Below are 18,790 nucleotides of genomic sequence, written 5' to 3'. Positions count from 1 at the left end.
TCTGAGGAGGTTGAGAGATGTGTGAAGTCATTTGTGCCAGCAGCATCACGTTGACACTCTGGAAGGGTTTTGTGAGCATTGTTTATCTTCACAAGTACAAGGAACCACTTTAAGTCAGGAAAGGGTTTCTGATATATCCACTGCAGCACAGAGTGTGTATATAACAAGTGTAAAACACTAAAATCCTCCCACTCTTAGTCAAAAGCAGCTCTCTGTGAGTTGTTCAAGTGCATATGCGTTAGTTGTGCTTACCTATTCCAACACACATTTTACATGACAGCACTGTCCTGGTGCCTCCATGATATCGAACGCCAGATGCTTTTTGTTCCCGAATGTGGATGTTCATCCATTTTTCACTGCCACTGCACGCACAACCAGACTGAGAAAGGAAACAAGTACAAGAAATAATAAAGTCTAGTAGCCGGATGTAGTCAGATAATGCTGCTTGCAAATTGCAAAGCTGAAGGCAGACAGTAAGGTGACAGATAACATTTTGTGATTTTGCTTTAGTTACTGAATTGGTGAAATTCAAGTCTAAATTTAAACACTTTGGACATGTCTGAAAATGTCAGACCTGTCTTTCATTTAAAAAAAAGCATGCAAAGGATAGTCAGTTCGATATTTTTTTCCTCCCTTGTTCTTAGTTCCTCTCCCTCTCCAATGCAAAAAAAAAAAAAAAAAAATTCAAATGAAAATTTTGATTACAATAGCTATATAATGAAACTTGGACTAGCTATTTGAGAAGAAAAACTAATTATCCAGGCTCTTTTTTTCCTTGGAGTTTATTAATTTGCCTAGTAGACAAAGAATTGAAACTGAATATCAGTTAGCCTGCATAATCAGTACCACCCTGAGCCTGCAATAGTATGATGTTACTATGTCTTACATCTCCATACAAGCCAGTCCAGCACTCGCCTAAGCCAGTAAGGAGCAACTAAAATTGTACAGGATTTGGTCATGGGACCTTAATTCATATGATATATGATGCAATAGGTGCAGATCACATCTATGTGGTAATGCACTTAAGCTGGGATGCTGATGTCAGCTGCAGAACACCCACTTAGCATGCCTGGAAGATAATGTGAGCACATAGTACACTCATTCACATGGTTACTCTTAAGTGCTGCGTCTGATCTGGGAACCAGTGACTAATGCTTGAAAGACAGCAAGGATTGCTTCCTTAAACTGAGCTGGGCCTGTTGTTGAAGTCCGGCTTACTCAAATCAAGGCAGTCAAAAGGGTGAATATAGACCACACTGAGCTGCAGTCTGGCTTCATTCAGACTCCATCCAGAAGCACTCACACAATCAGTTACAGATAGGAAATGTTTAAATAAGCAAAAGTTCAACACATGTCAGCTGCTGCACTTGAATTAGCACTTAAATTCAGAGCAGGAGTGGGTTTTTTAAGCTAAATCCTTGATTGCCTGCACTTACCATGCACTGGTTTGGATCACAGAGCAAATTTAAGGCATGCAAAACAGATTTCTTTCAAAGAAAACAAAATCAGACTATAAGCTCCAAGTGCACGCGAAAGGACCTTAGCCTCTAAGGATCTGAGACAAGTACTAGCTCTTCAGACAGTTTTGCAACACTTGCATAGTAAGGTTATTTGGTCCAAGAAACCAGATTAGACTGAGTCTGGTTTAAGCCCCTGAACCATGCTTAGTCTAACATAGGGACCTAGGGACCTCAGTTGCAGACACTTTGATCTACCAAGCCACTGGAAGGTAGTATGCTGAGGCGTTGCTAATGTAGATGAGTATAATCCGACCGAAACAGTAGAGATGGGATCAAATCACATTAATACCTTTTATATAGGTTTAAAGGTGGACCTTACCAGATACAACCACTTAGCTCAGGAACAATAATTTAATTACACGGCCAGGCAGATGTGCTAGCATGCATAATTATGCACAGCCTTGTCACCTGACCTACTGGAGCTGTATGTGTTGGAACAGAGTCTACCCACACTACAATAAAACTCAGCATAGATCTGGCTTCTGGAACCATAAAACAGCTATGTGTGGTTCAGTTCTACAGTTAAATGATAGGAATATGAGAATAATTACCAATTTCCCAGCCCAAATGTTCCTCCTAATTACAAACTGGCTGTGTCCTGAGGGATGCTGTTCTCTACCTCGCCTATTAAACTTCACTGCCACAGTTTGAATAAGGAATAGTAAATCAGATAAAGAATACTTGTGGATTGAAAAGGGCATCTGTAGATCAATGAAGATGAAACAAGCAGTAGCTTTATAAAATCTTATACTTCCTGAGGACAGTTCCCTTCATGAATAAAGCATTACTATACTACTTATTTCTTACAGAGAAGGACAGGAGTTATCCATGGTGTTATGCATTTGAGACAAAATTGCACACAAAAAAAATCTGTAGTCAGGACTGATAATACAAATACCTACTTCCGTTTCCCATCCATTTCAGCTGTGTGTATCTATCTGTGTTATTTAGTGGTGAGTGTTTTAAACATATTTCAAGCTAGGGTGGACACAAAGCAGGGAAAATTCCATCCCCCAAATAAGACAGTTTGACAAATAGGCTGATAATGGGTTATTTTAACAGGGAAGCCAAATTTAATGATTGGTTACTTTGTCTTACCTCCATAGTTAAGTGTACTTGTCTCAAATGCCATTCCTTAAATGAAATAATAATTTCCTACTAGGGACTATTAAAATGTGAGAAACTACTGACTTAATCTTTGCCTGGTACTTAGTGCCAGTTTTCAGCCTCAGCCTCAGTGGGTCTACTCACAATGGTAAGAATTCATAGGTTCACAATCAAGGTCAGTATTTTTTCTACAGCAAACAGCAGCAGCGTCACAGAGAATTATAATTTCAAATAAAGGCAGTAATAAAACCATCATCTGATAAAAACCAAAGGAGGAAAATGATGCAGTAGCGAATCTGAAAGAAAATACTTTATTGAGCTATCTTGGCCAATTCTGTAAGAGATAACCCTTTGTGTTTGGCTTCCACTATGATTGCACTGCACATCCAACACAAGCATTAGTGTCATTTGGTCAGAACTGTAACTTCCCAATATATTTTGACTATTCAACCATAGGGAGCAGTTCAAAAAATAGACTTAAACAGAGAAAAGCTCTTGATTCTATTAGATTTAGTATCTAACACAGATGAATCATATCTGCAAAATAGTGATGCAAAAAGCACAGTCTGTATTGTCTATTTGGAAATAAGCAACAGAAAATTACATTATCGAAGAGATTCTGCTATAGTTAATGTTCTTTTTCTCCCTCTAATGTGCTATTCTAGTTAACAACTGCAATCCTATTGTTAGAGTTTGAGGTTGCAGTATAGGCTATGAGTCTAATTAGGCAAGAAAAACATAACATTACTGGAGTGGCCAAGAGTGTTATTCCAGACAAACCTTTTGAAAAAGTACCTGTGTTTGCCCTGATATCTTAATTTTAATTTTTTTCAGGGTGATGTTAGCAACTGCAGTTTCTTACAGAAATTCATTTTGTAAGAATTGTATCAGTACTATTATATGTATTCTAATATGATTACAAGCCCACACAATTGTTCATTTTTCCATGTAAAAAGTTCCAAATAACAATGCTGTCTCATTAGTTACTGCATACTGTTGCAGCAGAGTTCTTGTTAGAGCTTAGTTAATGATAAAGTGCTAACTAATGAATTGATACTTTGAAGCTTTCAGATAGTACACAAGTTTACTGATTTTATTCATACTGCCTCAATCATTAAATATGTATTTGTAATAACAAGACTAACAGCCACTGAAAATAAGCCCTACAAGCAGTAAGGACAGTCTAATCTAAAATATCAGAAACAGCAGTTATTATCCACCATCTCGAATGAACACTTAATAACCTGGAACTAAGTCCCTTCAGGCTCCATTTATGATATGTACACACTTCTGCTGCAGCAGTGACAAATATTCCATTTTCCCAGAACTAATGACCCCTCAATAATATGTACTAGGGGGCTGACAATTGCATGGAATGAGTCTGACAACAAACTAACAGAGTGCAGCCGTGTTTGAAAAGTTTTATGCCTAAACCATAGGCAAATTTGAGTACTTCCAACTCATAATAAGCCCCACTGGAGCCATATCAAAATTCTGTAGCATGTGTTTGGTCAAAGACAGTTTCTGCATATACTTTGTTTATTTTCAGTTTGGTTACCTTTGGCCATTACAGATAATTAGGAGCAATACATGAAAGTAATTAATATGTAACACTTCACTGTGTTCTGACAAAATGCTAGTGTCTCATGGGATGTCTTATTGCTTTAATTGGTGGATGCACTACAGAGCATTGTCTTTATCTCAAAACCAAACCAGTTTTTTTTATTCCAAGGCACCTCTGAAGATCTCAAAGTAGGCACAGGTGTATCTTACACTTTACTGCAGGGATTTTGACAGCACTCAGTTAATACATCACTACAAAGATTAAGGATGCAGAACATAAGTACACCTTCAACTACATCAGCTGCTATACTTACAGTTTAACTTGGACACTGCTGCTACACACTCTGAAATCACCAAGGAAAACAGCCAGTCCTGACAACAAGGCCAGCACCTCTCCCAGCAAGCTAGTTTTGAAAAGTATAATACTGACTGGCCCAAATACTGCTAGATTTGTTTTCAACAAAAGCCAGCAAATTTGAGCAGGTACACTGCCTAGTTCCATCAGTGCCATCTTGTATTCCAGGCACTTTCTCATCTGGAACCTCTGGCACTCAGTTGTAAAAGCTCCAAACGTAACGCAAATTCTCCTGGCTGCCAGACCTCAATGCACCTTAAGAAAGCCTCGTATTTCTGTTGGCAAGCAGGCAACAGGAATGCACAGCTAGGCTGCAGGATTTTCAAACAGAGGAGCTTTATTTATGTTGTCAAGATACAAGAGCAAAATTTGAATTGGGAAAAATATGGCCTTCTGGCATGATTCCTAGTCGATGTGACAGGCTTCTGGAGTTTTGCTCTGATCTGGCATGTAATTACTATGTATCCCTGATCTGCAAGCTGTATCTCCTAAGCTGCAGAGCAATTCCTGACTTGCACACATATATTTTCTAACAAGAGACTAGTACTTGAAAGACTTGTCTCAGAAAATTATTTTTTAATCATTGGAACCAAATAGAAATAAAAGCATTCAACTGTACCTTCCAATGTTCCAAATTACTCCAGATTAACATGTCAATTAAAAAGTAAACCAAGCTAAACACATGTATGTGAATTTTACCCACATAAAACACATTTATTCCAGCAATATTACTTAATCAGTTAAAATTGAAACAATTAAAGCCTTCCACATGGAGGAGTTGTAGTTAAAAATAGCTTCTTCTGTTCCAAAGAAAAACATACAGACACACTATGCTAAATGCTTCAGCAATTCCAATTTCAGGTTTATGAAAATGTCAGTTTGTAATGCCCCATCTCCAATCTGGAGGCAACACAGACACAGTGCTCTGTCTTACGGTTTCTTAATATTTGGTGTTCTGCACAATTTCACCTAACTGTTTGCCAGCCATAGGAGAAATACATCAGAGAGAAAACCCATGTTGGGGAATGTAAAACACTCATCCAGCAGATCCCCCCAGCAGGCTCAGACACACAGGTTCTAGGAAGCTCTAAACACAAAGCTGCTTCCAGAGCAAAAGATTTTTATTCTTTTGTTTTGCTTATCTGTTGTTTTCAGGGTTTGGGGTTTGTTTTTTTTTTTTTGGGGGGGGCGGGTGGGAGTCTGTCAGAAGAGCAAGGTCAAAGGAGGGATGTTCAAGTTCCCATGACAGTGTTGGCAAGCTGAACTTCTGCTCCCTCAGTCTGGAACCAAGTTTTGCCCTTTCCTGCAGGACATGTTTTGCACCTCTCTGTCTGTGCCACTGAGGAGGGGGCTCCATCACCTTCTCCAAGCACCAAAGAGATGCACAGATATGTGCAAGAAGGCCACATGAGAGGGATGGTCAAACAGGGTAGCTGCCATCCTGCTAGTAGGGCTAAGAACAAAAGCTACCTGCCAGTCTTTGTGCACCCCACTTTTCACAGCCTTCCTCAGCTATTTACTAGGAGTAGCAGCCCGCTAGATCTGTGAGTAAGAATGTGGAAAGAGGGTCTGAGGACAGGAACCTAGATACACCCTGGTTTTCTCTTCCCACTCACCCTGAAACTGCACGTGACAGAAGCTGCTTGAGAACTGCTGGCTGCTGTCACGTCAGTCCCAAACGCACCAGCTGCAGGGCAGTCAGCAGGATAAACCCATGCCAGTGCATGTCAGACAAAGTTTGTCTTTGATGTTCACATGCAGATCTATGACAATAGGAGGAATGTATAAGCAAGAGAAAAATTGAAGATGGAAATTAAAGTCAAGGCAACAGTGCCAGGGCACAGTACTGACCAGACTAACAGGTGCTCTGGAACCAAACAGAAGATCCAGAAAAGAAAGCTTTTAAATTGATTTTGTGTATTTCTCTAGGCAAATAAAAGACAGTTCAAATGAAAATTTTGAATGTGTTCTTTGAAGTCTGTTTTCTCGAGTGCCCTTTTTCCCTAGGTTAACATTTCTCGGAATTTATGGTAAAGTTCTCATTAAAGTCACGCTAATTTTTAACCCAAACAGCACAGAAAAACACTAGATACTACCAATCCCCGGCATCCAAACTTTTTTCTTTTTTTTAAGCACTATGAAAGATCAAAGACTAAAAATGCTGAGTTCTTATTCTTCTGCAGTTACAAAGTTTTGGGCCTTTTCTTATGACTTCACAAGCTTCAAGCATATTCTGCATCTTAAGTCCCTAAACAGCCTTAAAACATGATTTTCAGTCTGTCATGCTCTAGAGGCTTTTACTAAAAGAGCTTCAAATGTAGTGTTATCTGAGTTTTGTGGTGTAACCCAGCAGGCAGCCAAACGCCACACAGCTGCTCACTCACTAACCCACAGTGGGACGGGGGAAGGAAGTGAAACTCATGGGTTAAGATAACGACAGTTTAACAGGACAGAAAGGGAAAATAACAATAATCATAATAACAAAATAATATACAAAAGGAGTGACACACTGAGCAGTAATCACCAACCCCCAGCCAACTCCCCCCAGTTTATATACCGAGCATGACGCCATATGGCATGGTATATCCCTTTGGCCACTTTGGGTCAGCTGTCCTGGCTGTGTTCCCTCCCAGTTTCCTGCACACCTCCTCACTGGCAGAGCATGGGAAGCTGAAAACTCCTTCACTTAGTATAAGCCCTTCTTAGCAACAACTAAAACATCATGAAATTTAAAAAGGGAAAGTGTAGAGTCCTGCATCTGGGCAGGAACAACCCCAGGTTCCCATATAAGTTGGGGAATGACCTGTTAGTGAGCAGTGTAGGGGAAAGGGACCTGGGGATCCTGGTGGACAGCAGGATGACCATGAGCCAGCACTGTGCCCTTGTGGCCAGGAAGGCCAATGGCATCTTGGGGTGTATTAGAAGGGGGGTGGTTAGTAGGTCAAGAGAGGTTCTCCTTCCCCTCTGCTCTGCCCTGATGAGACCACATCTGGAATATTGTGTCCAGTTCTGGGCCCCTCAGTTCAAGAAGGACAGGGAACTGCTGGAGAGAGTCCAGCATAGGGCAACAAAGATGATTAAGGGAGTGGAGCACCTTCCTTATGAAGAAAGGCTGAGGGAGCTGGGTCTCTTTAGTTTGGAGAAGAGGAGACTGAGGGGTGACCTTATTAATGTTTATGAATATATAAAGGGTGGGTGCCACGAGGATGGAGCCAGGCTCTTCTCGGTGGCAAACAATGATAGGACAAGGGGTAATGGGATCAAGCTGGAACACAAGAGGTTCCACTTAAATTTGAGAAGAAACTTGTTCTCAGTAAGGGTGACAGAGCACTGGAACAGGCTGCCCAGGGCAGTTGTGGAGTCTCCTTTGCTGGAGACATTCAAAACCCACCTGGACATGTTCCTGTGTGACCTCACCTAGGCGTTCCTGCTCCAGCAGGGGGATTGGACTAGATGATCTTTTGAGGTCCCTTCCAATCCCAAACATACTGTGATACTGTGATCAATGTGTTATCAACTTTATTCTCATCCTGAATTCAAAGCACAGGACTATACCAGCTGCTAGGAAGAAAATTTACTTTATCCCATCTGAAACCAGGACACCGAGACACAATTTTGAGAGCTGCCAATGCTGTTTATAAGTTAAAATAGTCAAATTATTACATTGTAAACAAACAAAGACAAAAGACCATTTCTTAATGGTCTTTTCCAACCTAAATGACTCTATTATTCTATCCTGCCGCAGAAGCAGGATCTATCAGAGAGACATTTGTGCTATTTTCGTCCTCTTGAGCTCACAAAGTCACACAAAATGGTGGAGCCACTGTCACAATCCAGTTGCTCCCGGAAAGACCAATGTGCCCCCCTGCCCTGTCCATGCCTTCGCTCTGCCTCTTCCACCCTGCAGCTGCAGGGCTCTGCATGTCTCTCATTCAACCTTCTGGTGTCACAGAAACCTAGCCAGAGTTTTCCTGGGTAAGACTTCTGCTGGCTTACGGAGACCTGGCTCAGCCAGGACAAGCCTCCTTGGGTGGGCACAATGAAATGTCACGTAAAGTGAAATTGGGAGTGGAGCTGCAGTGGGGAGGAGGTATGCTGCATATCTTCACAGTCAGACTGTCTAATGCCACACCTCACTGGAGGCATTAAATACATTGCACACACAGCGAGCAATTTCATTGTACATGTAATAAATTCATGTGCAAAAAATCTTTTTGTTTCAGTTGTCTTCAATATCTAGGGCTACATCCAGAAGGGTCACCTACCCCTTTGCTGCCTTTAGCCTCGAGAGTAGTGCAGGGTGTTTCCAGACACCTTGGAAGCTTCCCTGGGAGATGGGATCGATGCAGAGTAGAGCTTCCTGCTTCCAGCTTTATGTTGGTAATCATGAACATACAGCTATGGTATGTTGCCCTCCTGCTTTTTTCAAGCAATAATTCATGTGACCTAAGAATAAGCATCACCTTTTGGCTAACCTTTTCTCGCTGTAGTCCTGGCAAGGCTTTGATTGTTGACTGGGAAGCCCTTGTTTTCCGAGGATTCAAAACTCTCAGACTAGTTCTGAGTGCATGCAACAGTAGGGGAAATCCAGCAAATTCATAATGAATCTCAGTCCATTAAGTGTGCCTCCTTCATCAAATTAGCAGGACTGCTGAGGAGTTGGCAGTTTCTCAGAGTCCAGCGTTAATGACCTTCAAGTCATACTACAAGAAATAAATATCTTAGTCAGCCAGCAGAACAAAGGTGCCACAGAAATGAGTAAAATAATAATTCACTGTCTGTGGAGTCACGGAGAGTGCACGAAGAGGAGGAACAGTCATTCTCAGTAGCTTTATGTTTTCTCTAGATAAAATTCAAAAGATAGTTTGAGATCCAATTTACAAGGAATTGAGTTTTCAATAAAATTTGCTTCAAGGGAATAAGTAAAAGCAGAAAGTTATTCAGACAGAGCTAAAAGAGAAACTGGGAAGGAGGGTACTGACAACATTTAACATTTCTTTGTCTCCAAAGAGAGGAAGCATCATTAAAAGATGCAGCTCAGCAGTTCTCACAGGCGAAGAGTTTAACACAGTATAGTTCAGTTCCCAAAACTCAAAAGGCTTTTGCATTGTTAGTTAGGGATAAGCTAATAAGCTCAGGTAACTAAATTCATGCTTTAATTAGCATCCTTCCTCAACTGCCAGGTAATATACTGGCATTACTTTACCTACTCCCTGAAGAAATGTTTTGTTATATCATAATACTGAACTCCCAGAGCATAAGGGATATTGATTTTTAGGGGAAGTCCTAAAAAGATCTTAAAATTTCACATCAAATTGTATTGGCAAAAACTGTATTTTAAAAAAATCTGCCAAAAAACCCAAAACAACACTTCTTTCTATAAGACAGACACTCATATGTGTATATATATATATATATATATATATATATCAGCTCTCCAATACAACCAAACACAAGATATGCTTTCTGTTAAAAATTAATTTAGTGTAGGCACAGACTGTCATTAAAAAAAACAAATAAATATATCTGAACAAAGCAAAGTGCTGAGCAATAACTAACAAAATATTATTTGTATATTCAATAAGTTAAACATAATGTTTAAAACATCAGTGTTAAATACAATATATGCATATGTAAAAACATTTTAGCAATTATGCATATAGATTTTCTGCACTTATGATTTCACAGATTTATTCATAGTAAAGTTAAAAGCTAAATGTATTAAAAGATTTTGATGAGTTCAAAGCAAAAGGAGAGAGAAGAGTCAGAATTTCTGAAGAGATCTGATTCTTTTGTTTTAAGAAATGAAAACTAAATAGTAAATTAATTTTTTCTTCCACCCCAAAGAGCTGCTACTGCTCTGTGGCTTGAAAACTGGTCTATTGCTGTGACACAAGGCAGAAGTTCTGACTTTTGGTGTTTTCTAGGGCTCCCAAAGAGATGTTTTGGCAGATTAAGTACTGCAGTACCTAACTGTTGGTCACAGTTTTCTCTTTCACAGGTTCCCAGGCTCACAGCCCACCCAAGTGTACAGGTACAATTTGGTGAACTAGCTTAAGCCAAGAGTGAAGGTTTTACACCGAAATACAAGTCCTTGACCTGGGATAACTGAAGTACAGATGCATCATCCTGGATAGGAAATGCAGTACCTGCAACTGGTGATGAGAAACTGGCAGGTAGGGGTGGTAACATCCAAAACTCCTGCTGCTAAATCCATCATAGCTGATCTGTTGGAGTTCTAAACTCCCAGCTGAAGCTGTCACAGAGAGTCAGCCTGTGCAAATCATTTTGGTTGGCACCAAAGAGAAGTCAGGGTTAGTCTACACAGCCCAGTCAGTGACCTTTCAGATTTATTGAAACAAGTAACTTATCAAAGGAACCAATCTTAGCCCTTGTAGGATGGCAAAAAGGATGAACAAAAAAGCCAAAGGAGGAGCTAAAACATTGAACACTTCACCACAAAGGCACAACAAGAAATTCACTCCTCTGCCCAACAAGTATGATCATATTGCTCTGATATCTGAAACCAAGGAATGAGTGAGAATGTAACACGATAAATAGCGGGGCTTTTCAAACCTTTGTGAGGCTGAGAGATGCTTGTTTGTACATGGAAGTGATCTGCTTTATACCGCCTTTTAACACGCTTGTTTTCTCTCCAGATGAATCAAGGACACATAAACTGGAACAGAGGGAAGAGTGCCACAGCTTTTGAAATCCAATCTCTCTTACCTTATACTGCTAATTTGGGGAGGGAGGAAATTATGTGGTTCAATTTACAATTAGGATTCCTCCATAATGATGCCTTCCCTCCATAGCTCTCACATAGGACACCAACCTTTTCCAGAAACCTAAAAATAAAGTATATTGCACAGTCCAGCTGTAGTGTTGTTTAACTTGGTGTGACAGATTGATCAACACAAATATAGACAAGACAAAAAGACAGCGAGCTGCTCTGACCAAACATGATTTGAAGGGCATGGCAAAGGAGCAATCTGAGCAGCTGTCAAAAGGGCAGACTTCCTACCATGCAGTTGATGCTCCAAAAAGTTCCTTTCTACATGTTTATAAACAGCTCTTCAGAATGAGGGAACACATGTTTATGTATTGTTTTTGCATATTGATGCTCACTCGTCCCATCAAAATTAAAATACATTTAGTACAGGATAAAGCTCTCTGTGTTTCAGGTAAACCCGCAGTCAAGGCCCTTTACTGCAAACATGAAACTAAATCTACACAATGCCAAAACTTAATATTACCTCTGGTTTTGGCTTGTCTGATTTCAGCAAGTTTAGCTAAAAACTCTTTTACACTTCAGAAATGCTGGTTGTCACCTCTGTTAACCATGTCAAACTATCCCTTAGGAAATTGAGCTAGAAGATTGTTACTACACTGTATGTTAACTCAAAGACATATTTCACCTTCAAATTTGCTTATTTGGGGAAAAGGAAAGGATGACCTGTTACCCAGCATGGCAGGTTTAACATCTAAAATGACACTCATAAGCTAAGAAACCACCAAGGCATTTTAACTTTACCAAAGTTTCACCATGCAAGATCGAGTATCTGGAATAAAACTGAAGATCCATGGGAAACACAAAATATGGGCAACATCACAAGGTCTCAGCCATAATGCTGCTGCTTGGCAGATCGAGCTCTTCTGGAATGAGGTATCTCGGTCTTTTGAATTGTGTGACCTTCCTTTGTTTGGTGCACAGAGTGACTGCACTGAGTCACCAAATTTGCTTCATGTAAAGCAAAGAACATGCACTTTATTCCTTCACTAAACTAGATTTAGAGAACATTCAGAACAAGTTGTGGTTTTAACCATAGCTCAGCTATTCTCTGTATCACAAGTGATGGCTGTAGACAGGTGGAGGATAAGCGGCACCAGGTAAAATCTCAGCCCCTTTCAACTTAATGGAGCTCTGCCATTGCACTCAGTGTTGCCAGCTGCATTCTTTAGCCAAAGAATTGCAGGGAGCTGGACTCAGGTCAGCTTTAAGAGTAACCACATTTACCTACACAGAATATCTTACCATTACTGTGAATGCAGTTACATCCTGGCAGTTCCTTCTTGTGTCCTCCTGTAATCTGGTATCTCTTTCATCTCTATTCTTTAACTTTTTCTCTCACTGACAGCAGTGCTTCTGAGGACCAGAAGAATCACTCCTTCACTGAATCAAAGGCCAGAGCACACTAGGCAGGAGAGGTGCCTCCATGCCAGGCACTCCAGGCTTTCCGGGCGAAGACTGTAGTAGTGTTGGGAGTGTTGGGACTAAGAATACTAAATCAAATTACTGTAGCACATTTCACAAGAGTTCATAAACCAACAATTCCACAAATTTCTTTCTTCTCCTCCCCTTTCCTTCCCCAGATTAAAGCCTTGACCATATAATAGATAAACATAAAATATTTTCGTGTGATGTCTAAAATAAAAGAATTACAAATCAATTTTTCATTATTTGCATAGGCTCCTCTGCTTTTCGAGAGTTCATACTCATGCAGTATAGCATTTACAGAAATTGTTGGAGTGCCACCTATTGGTAATAGATGTACCAATGAAAAAGACCTTAGTTAACCTGAATAAAATAACCATTTATTACCCAGGTGTTGGTTTAACTATACCAAGTTAAAATGGTTTTAAATGCATACATTTAATGTTCCATTCATAACTATGTTAAAATCTAGATCAGCATGTAACTTCAAAAAAATGAGCCCCCCTAATGTGTGAAACACCGGAAAGTGGTGAAGATTTGTAGCCCTGGAGTATAAAATAGCAAAAATCAGGGCAGATCCGCTAGAGTAACCACCTGCTTAAAATCTGAGTCACATTACTAAACTCTATATCTACTGTTGATGTAAATTTTATGTCAGATCCTGGTTTGCACTCTGCGGAGACATATGTAATCTTCAGGCTCACAAAGTTTAGCAGTATTTTAGACTCTGAATGCAAATGATTAATTTTCCCTATGGAAAGCAGTCACCTTGGGATAAATCAGCACTGTCCTCCCATGTAAAACTTACTGGGAGAGTACAACCAGTTTTAATAAAATGATCTTGAGCTGCTATTTCTGTTCAGAACATAGTCAGGCAATGCTATGACTGACTTCTTTCCTTCTGTGTCTCCCACGAACAGACAAATTCATGGGGTTTTCCTCACTACATCCCCAGCTATGCCTTCAAGCCTTCTAGCCTCTGTTAAGTGAAAATGTGCTGATTTACACTTAAATTTAAATGAGACTGCGAAAATTTTAAGCAACTGAAAAATCTGACTCCGTTTTGAACCTTGAACTTGATTCTTGAGCTGTCTGCCCTCTCTCCTCCCTTACCACCCAGAAACCAGTGGGCTGGGAACGACACTGCCTGAAGAGCATCACTACTGAAATCCTCGCACGTCTGCTTCATCTCCTCGTCTTTACTACTGCAACTTCCTCCTCCGTGGCTTTATGAGCTCTTACACTAAAAGAAGCAACTGTGTTGCCTAGCTCTTTTCTGCCCAAACATCCCAAGCTTGATCTCAGAATCACACTATTCTTCTTTCGAGTCCTTCAGTTAATTAGCACTGCCCAGCTCATGACAGCTTTTTTGACAGCTCTTTTCATGGTTGTGCTTAAGAGAGCTACAAAAACACAGAGTGGGAGCTTCTGTAGACAGCTCAAGTAAAAAAAAAAAAAAAAAAAAAAACAGAACTGACACAGCACAGAAGAAACAAAGTGAGGAATACTGAGTGGGAGACAATACACAGACTGTATTTCATATATTCAGTCCTCAGAATTATTCCAGCGGCCAGCCATCCCAATCCATTCAGTCATCCTTTGTGGTCTAAAAGTCCAAACTCCAATTCTTTGGCTAAGTAGTATTTTGTAACATGCTTACAAAAATAACATGTGGAATTATATTGCTAAAACATATGCTATTTTCTCTTATTTGCAGTAAAGGCTAAAAACACCTTTTCCACTCATTTTGCTTATGAATGGATTTAGATAGTTAGTGGCAGGATCACTTTCTAAACCAGCTCCTAGTCTGTCATACCTTTGTTTTCAGCAGGTGTCTGATACATATTTTAATTCTTCACAACCACTTCTTTCTCCTAGTAGCTTACATCATTCTATCAGTGCACACTTTTTTATTCCTTGGTTTTATCTCTTCCTCCAGATCCCACAGAGTATGCTCCAGGCTACTCTGCGATTTATAAAAGACCTTTTTTCCTATGGTTTTCTCTTGAAACTTCAATCATTCTCTCCCTCCTCCTTAGGCATGCTCTCACAAATAATTTCTCTCTTTTAACAAGCATATATTCTTCTTTTGGGGACATATTTACAACAGAAGTCCAGGGGCATTGGAAGTAACATTTCCTTGGTGCAACAGTTGTCGACCCATGCCTGAAAATGATGACATGTCTCCTATGCCCACTGTAGTACCTGCACTTACGTTGCATACTAAGAAAAAGGAAATGTGAGGAGAATAAAAACACAACAAAATTCTCAGTGAAATCACCAGGTCTGCTTCAGGTTTCATGTCATATTTCCAATTTAAAATTACTATGCTGTAAGCATTTTACCTGAGAACCAGTAGAGGCAGACATAGCAGTAATTCTCTGGAACCGTCAAAAGTCTTGGAAAACTTGTGACCAGATTTTTGAGAGTCCATGTCCTGAGCTCCTCCTACTCTTTCCTTCCAACTGAAACCTTCGGGAACTCTAGTAGTAATGGAAAATGAACCTGGGCCTGTTCCCCCCTTTCAGACTGGCAGTCAAGACCTAGCTATGAGGTCACCTTGTTTTTTATGTGTTTAAAGTTCAATTTTAATAGATTTCTTAAAAATTTGGCAGCAGGGAGGAAATGTAGTCTGCTGATTTATTTTTTTTTTCTGCTGGACTGCATGACTTGTAAGTTAGGTCAAGCTAATCTCTTTGTTGTTTAGATGCCAGAACTCAATCAAATGGGAAAAGAAAATAGAATATTTTAAATTTTATCCATAGCCTGGAAGAAAATACAATTTTAACACAGTCTTCTATTGTAGATAGCTTATTCAAATCACCTTTTAAGACTTTCACAAAAGCTTTTCTGAATATATTTTGAAGTAGTATAGAAGCAGGAGCTCAGCTGCACCCATCAGCTAAAAGCAAGCAGATTTAGGAGTCCTGTTGGCCAAGCTATACAGGAACTCTGGACAGGCAACTGTAGATGTAAATCAAATTAATAGACATATTTTTCATGAACAGTTAACATAGCTGGTTGAAATCAGAACAAATAAATATGCAATCATCTTTATTCTCACTCTCCTCAAAAACAAAACAAAAACAAACAAAACAAAACACACCAAAAAAAACACACTTGCCCCTGATCCATACCTTGTCCTGAAAAACTCTGAAGTCTTCTTCAGTCTTTTTATGATACCATTGATCATTCTATTTAACATGAATAGGCATACTAAATGAATGAGAGAATTTATAATTTCCACACTATAGATTTCTCCCCTGTGATATAAACAACTGTAAAAAGCTCCCATGAGGTATGGCAAAGGACGCCTTTAACCTTTGCATACATAATTTCAGATCAGCTTAGCATCATTTTTCTCAGAATGAAACCATATGTCACCAAACAGCTCAGGGGAGATACTGGCATATGGAACATTTCATGCTTTAACTGCCAGTTTGAATCCAGCCCAGGTCAGGAGCGGCCAGCACTGCTGTACCTGAAGGCTTTTGGGTAACCTTTGTGAAATGAGTTGGCCATCTCAGATTAGATCCTACAGCAAAGTCACCGATCAGAACCAAAACCATTCAGATGGCTCAAACTCAACCTTCTGTCATATCAGTAAATCAGATTAAATAAGCGTTATACATACATGAGCTTTCACTTGGTAATATCACTCTCCCAAGCCAGGGATAAGAGGTGAGGGACAATTATTGCAAGTGGCTACCTGCAAGGAGGACCTGTGGCACTCCTCAGCACATCATCTCCAGCTATTTTTCATTAGCATTACAAGACCTCCTCCCACCTCTTCCTTTATACAGATTTAACCCCTTAGATCAACATTCAATGCCTTCATTAATGCTCCGTGTGAGATAGCAGTTCCTTGAGTAATCACTACTCCGTTGTCTAAAGGGAGGATTCAGACCCCGAAGAAATCTTTTTACAAAATAAAGGAAATGTAGAATTAAGCAGTGTCATGATGGAGAGGGGTTAAAACATGCAATAATTTTATGAAATTTGAAGAAAATACTGTATGCCAACAAAGAGTTAACTTTCTCTGAAATAATATCCAAGAGTAGAAAAGAGTTAAATAATAATATTTATTAGAGAACACTGAAGGTCTGAGAAAAAGAAAGTTTAAAGCCTCTTAGGAAAAAAATTACCTGTTCCTAATTTTTAACAAGAGGAATTTTTATCAGTAAAAAATGCGAGTTTTCTTTTTGCAGTAGTGAAAACATTACATGTCTATATTATAGGTTCTCAGTTAGGCTTCAAAAAGTATCATTCTGGTTTTATTTCCTACTGGAAAATTTACAAAGACAGCTATTTTAATGCATAGTGTGACACTGATGTACAGCTGGGAAATGAAGCCAGGCAAATTAATTGATAATGCACTTCTTTATGCACTCTGTGGGAGCTGTGTCACAAAGGAAGCTAACAGTGGGTGTTTACAAATAAAAGAGAAACTGAGAGGTAATTTTAAAAACAGAACTATTGTTACTGACCAGATTCTATTCTACATGAAAGCGTTAGTGTTATCGAGTCATTAGTTCATTGATGTAACAGCTCTGATATACCTATTTACACAGTTTTATTCTGTTTTCAGGCATGATATTTTGAAGCTCTTTCATATTGTGAATTCGTGAAATTAATATGCACGTACCAGTAAGCGGTATACATAGTTTACACACTTGTCTTTTTTTTTCTACTGTACATCTTTTTTTTTTTTTAGAAAAGATACATAGTATGTCAAGTGTTGAAAAGGACACTGTCACATTCAATACATACTCCCCTTCATCACTGTAGTAACTAGACTGTTAATCTATATCTCTGCTCTTCCTGTTGTGTCAGACTTGATTCAGTTCGCTTACAAGGCTCCACACTCCTGGTCTCCTAGGGTACCTTTCTGCACCTATTCGATGTTGTTAAGCCTCATAAGCAGAGCTGTAGCAAAGATGCCAAGAGGGGGTACCACCCCTGGTGTAACTTTGTGTGAAAATATTTAAAATTAGGGTATATACAGCCCTGTAATCCACTGACTGCTGTGACCCAAGCGATGCACTGAGCAAGCAGTACTGCAGAAGATAAATAAATTACTGGTAAGAGCCTTCTGCTGTGCAGGGGGCTTGCATACCCAGTTCCATGGCTGTCAGAAGCACGAAAGAGAAGTGCTGTGGAGGGATGATATCCTAAAGCCCTTTCTGAAAAAAATCCAGCTGAATCCCACCGCTTATTTCTTGAGGTGCCAAATGCTACATAACTGGGAGTTACCTTGACTTCCTTCTTAAACACTACCCAATGATCTCAGCATTTATCTGGTAGACATCAGCCTTTGTTATAAACTCAAGCCATGTCTTCTTCTAAAGCATTTGATTTCAGATAATTTATATAACTATAGTATGTTCATGCAATATGTATTACATTTACTTTTCGTTTTCAAATGTTAACTTTTGCCTTGTATTTCTATTAGGCATGGAGTTCAGATTTGCAGAGCTTTTTGCAAATGTAGTAGGGACTATGGTTTCTTCCGCTTCTCTTCTCTTTCTCTGGGCTGCAGAAAATGTAGAGTGCAGTTTGAAGCACCTGTGTATGGATTAATCAAAAATTTACTAAAGGAAGATCAATAACAATATGTCCGTGATTGATTTGGGAATATAAAAAATAGTGCTTTTTAACCCCAAGTTGGGTTCAGCATGAAAAGAATACACATTTATCCATAGGTACAGTAATGATCATGAATTATGAAAAAAAAGTTGTCTCAGTAGGCTAGATAGTCTTCATGAACATTAGAAACAGTGCCCAGTTAAAAACACAATACATATAATGCCCTTAATGCAGTTAAACTGTTGACAGTTTCTAAAAGTTAGAGAAAAAATGCTTTTCTGAGATAATGGTTTAGTTGTATTCGGTTCAAGAGGATCATTGGTCAGGCTGAAGAAGAGGTACGGTGGAAATGGTATTGGCATGAAGGAGTGGGATATTTCAGGCAGATAAGGTAAAATGGAACCAACACAGAGACTGACACTTGAACTGGAGAGCTCATTATAT

The sequence above is a fragment of the Streptopelia decaocto genome, assembly GCF_964273445.1.
Source record: "Streptopelia decaocto genome assembly, chromosome: Z".
NCBI lineage: Eukaryota > Metazoa > Chordata > Aves > Columbiformes > Columbidae > Streptopelia > Streptopelia decaocto.
The sequence above is the reverse complement of the archived record's forward strand: the minus strand, read 5'-3'. Positions refer to the sequence as shown.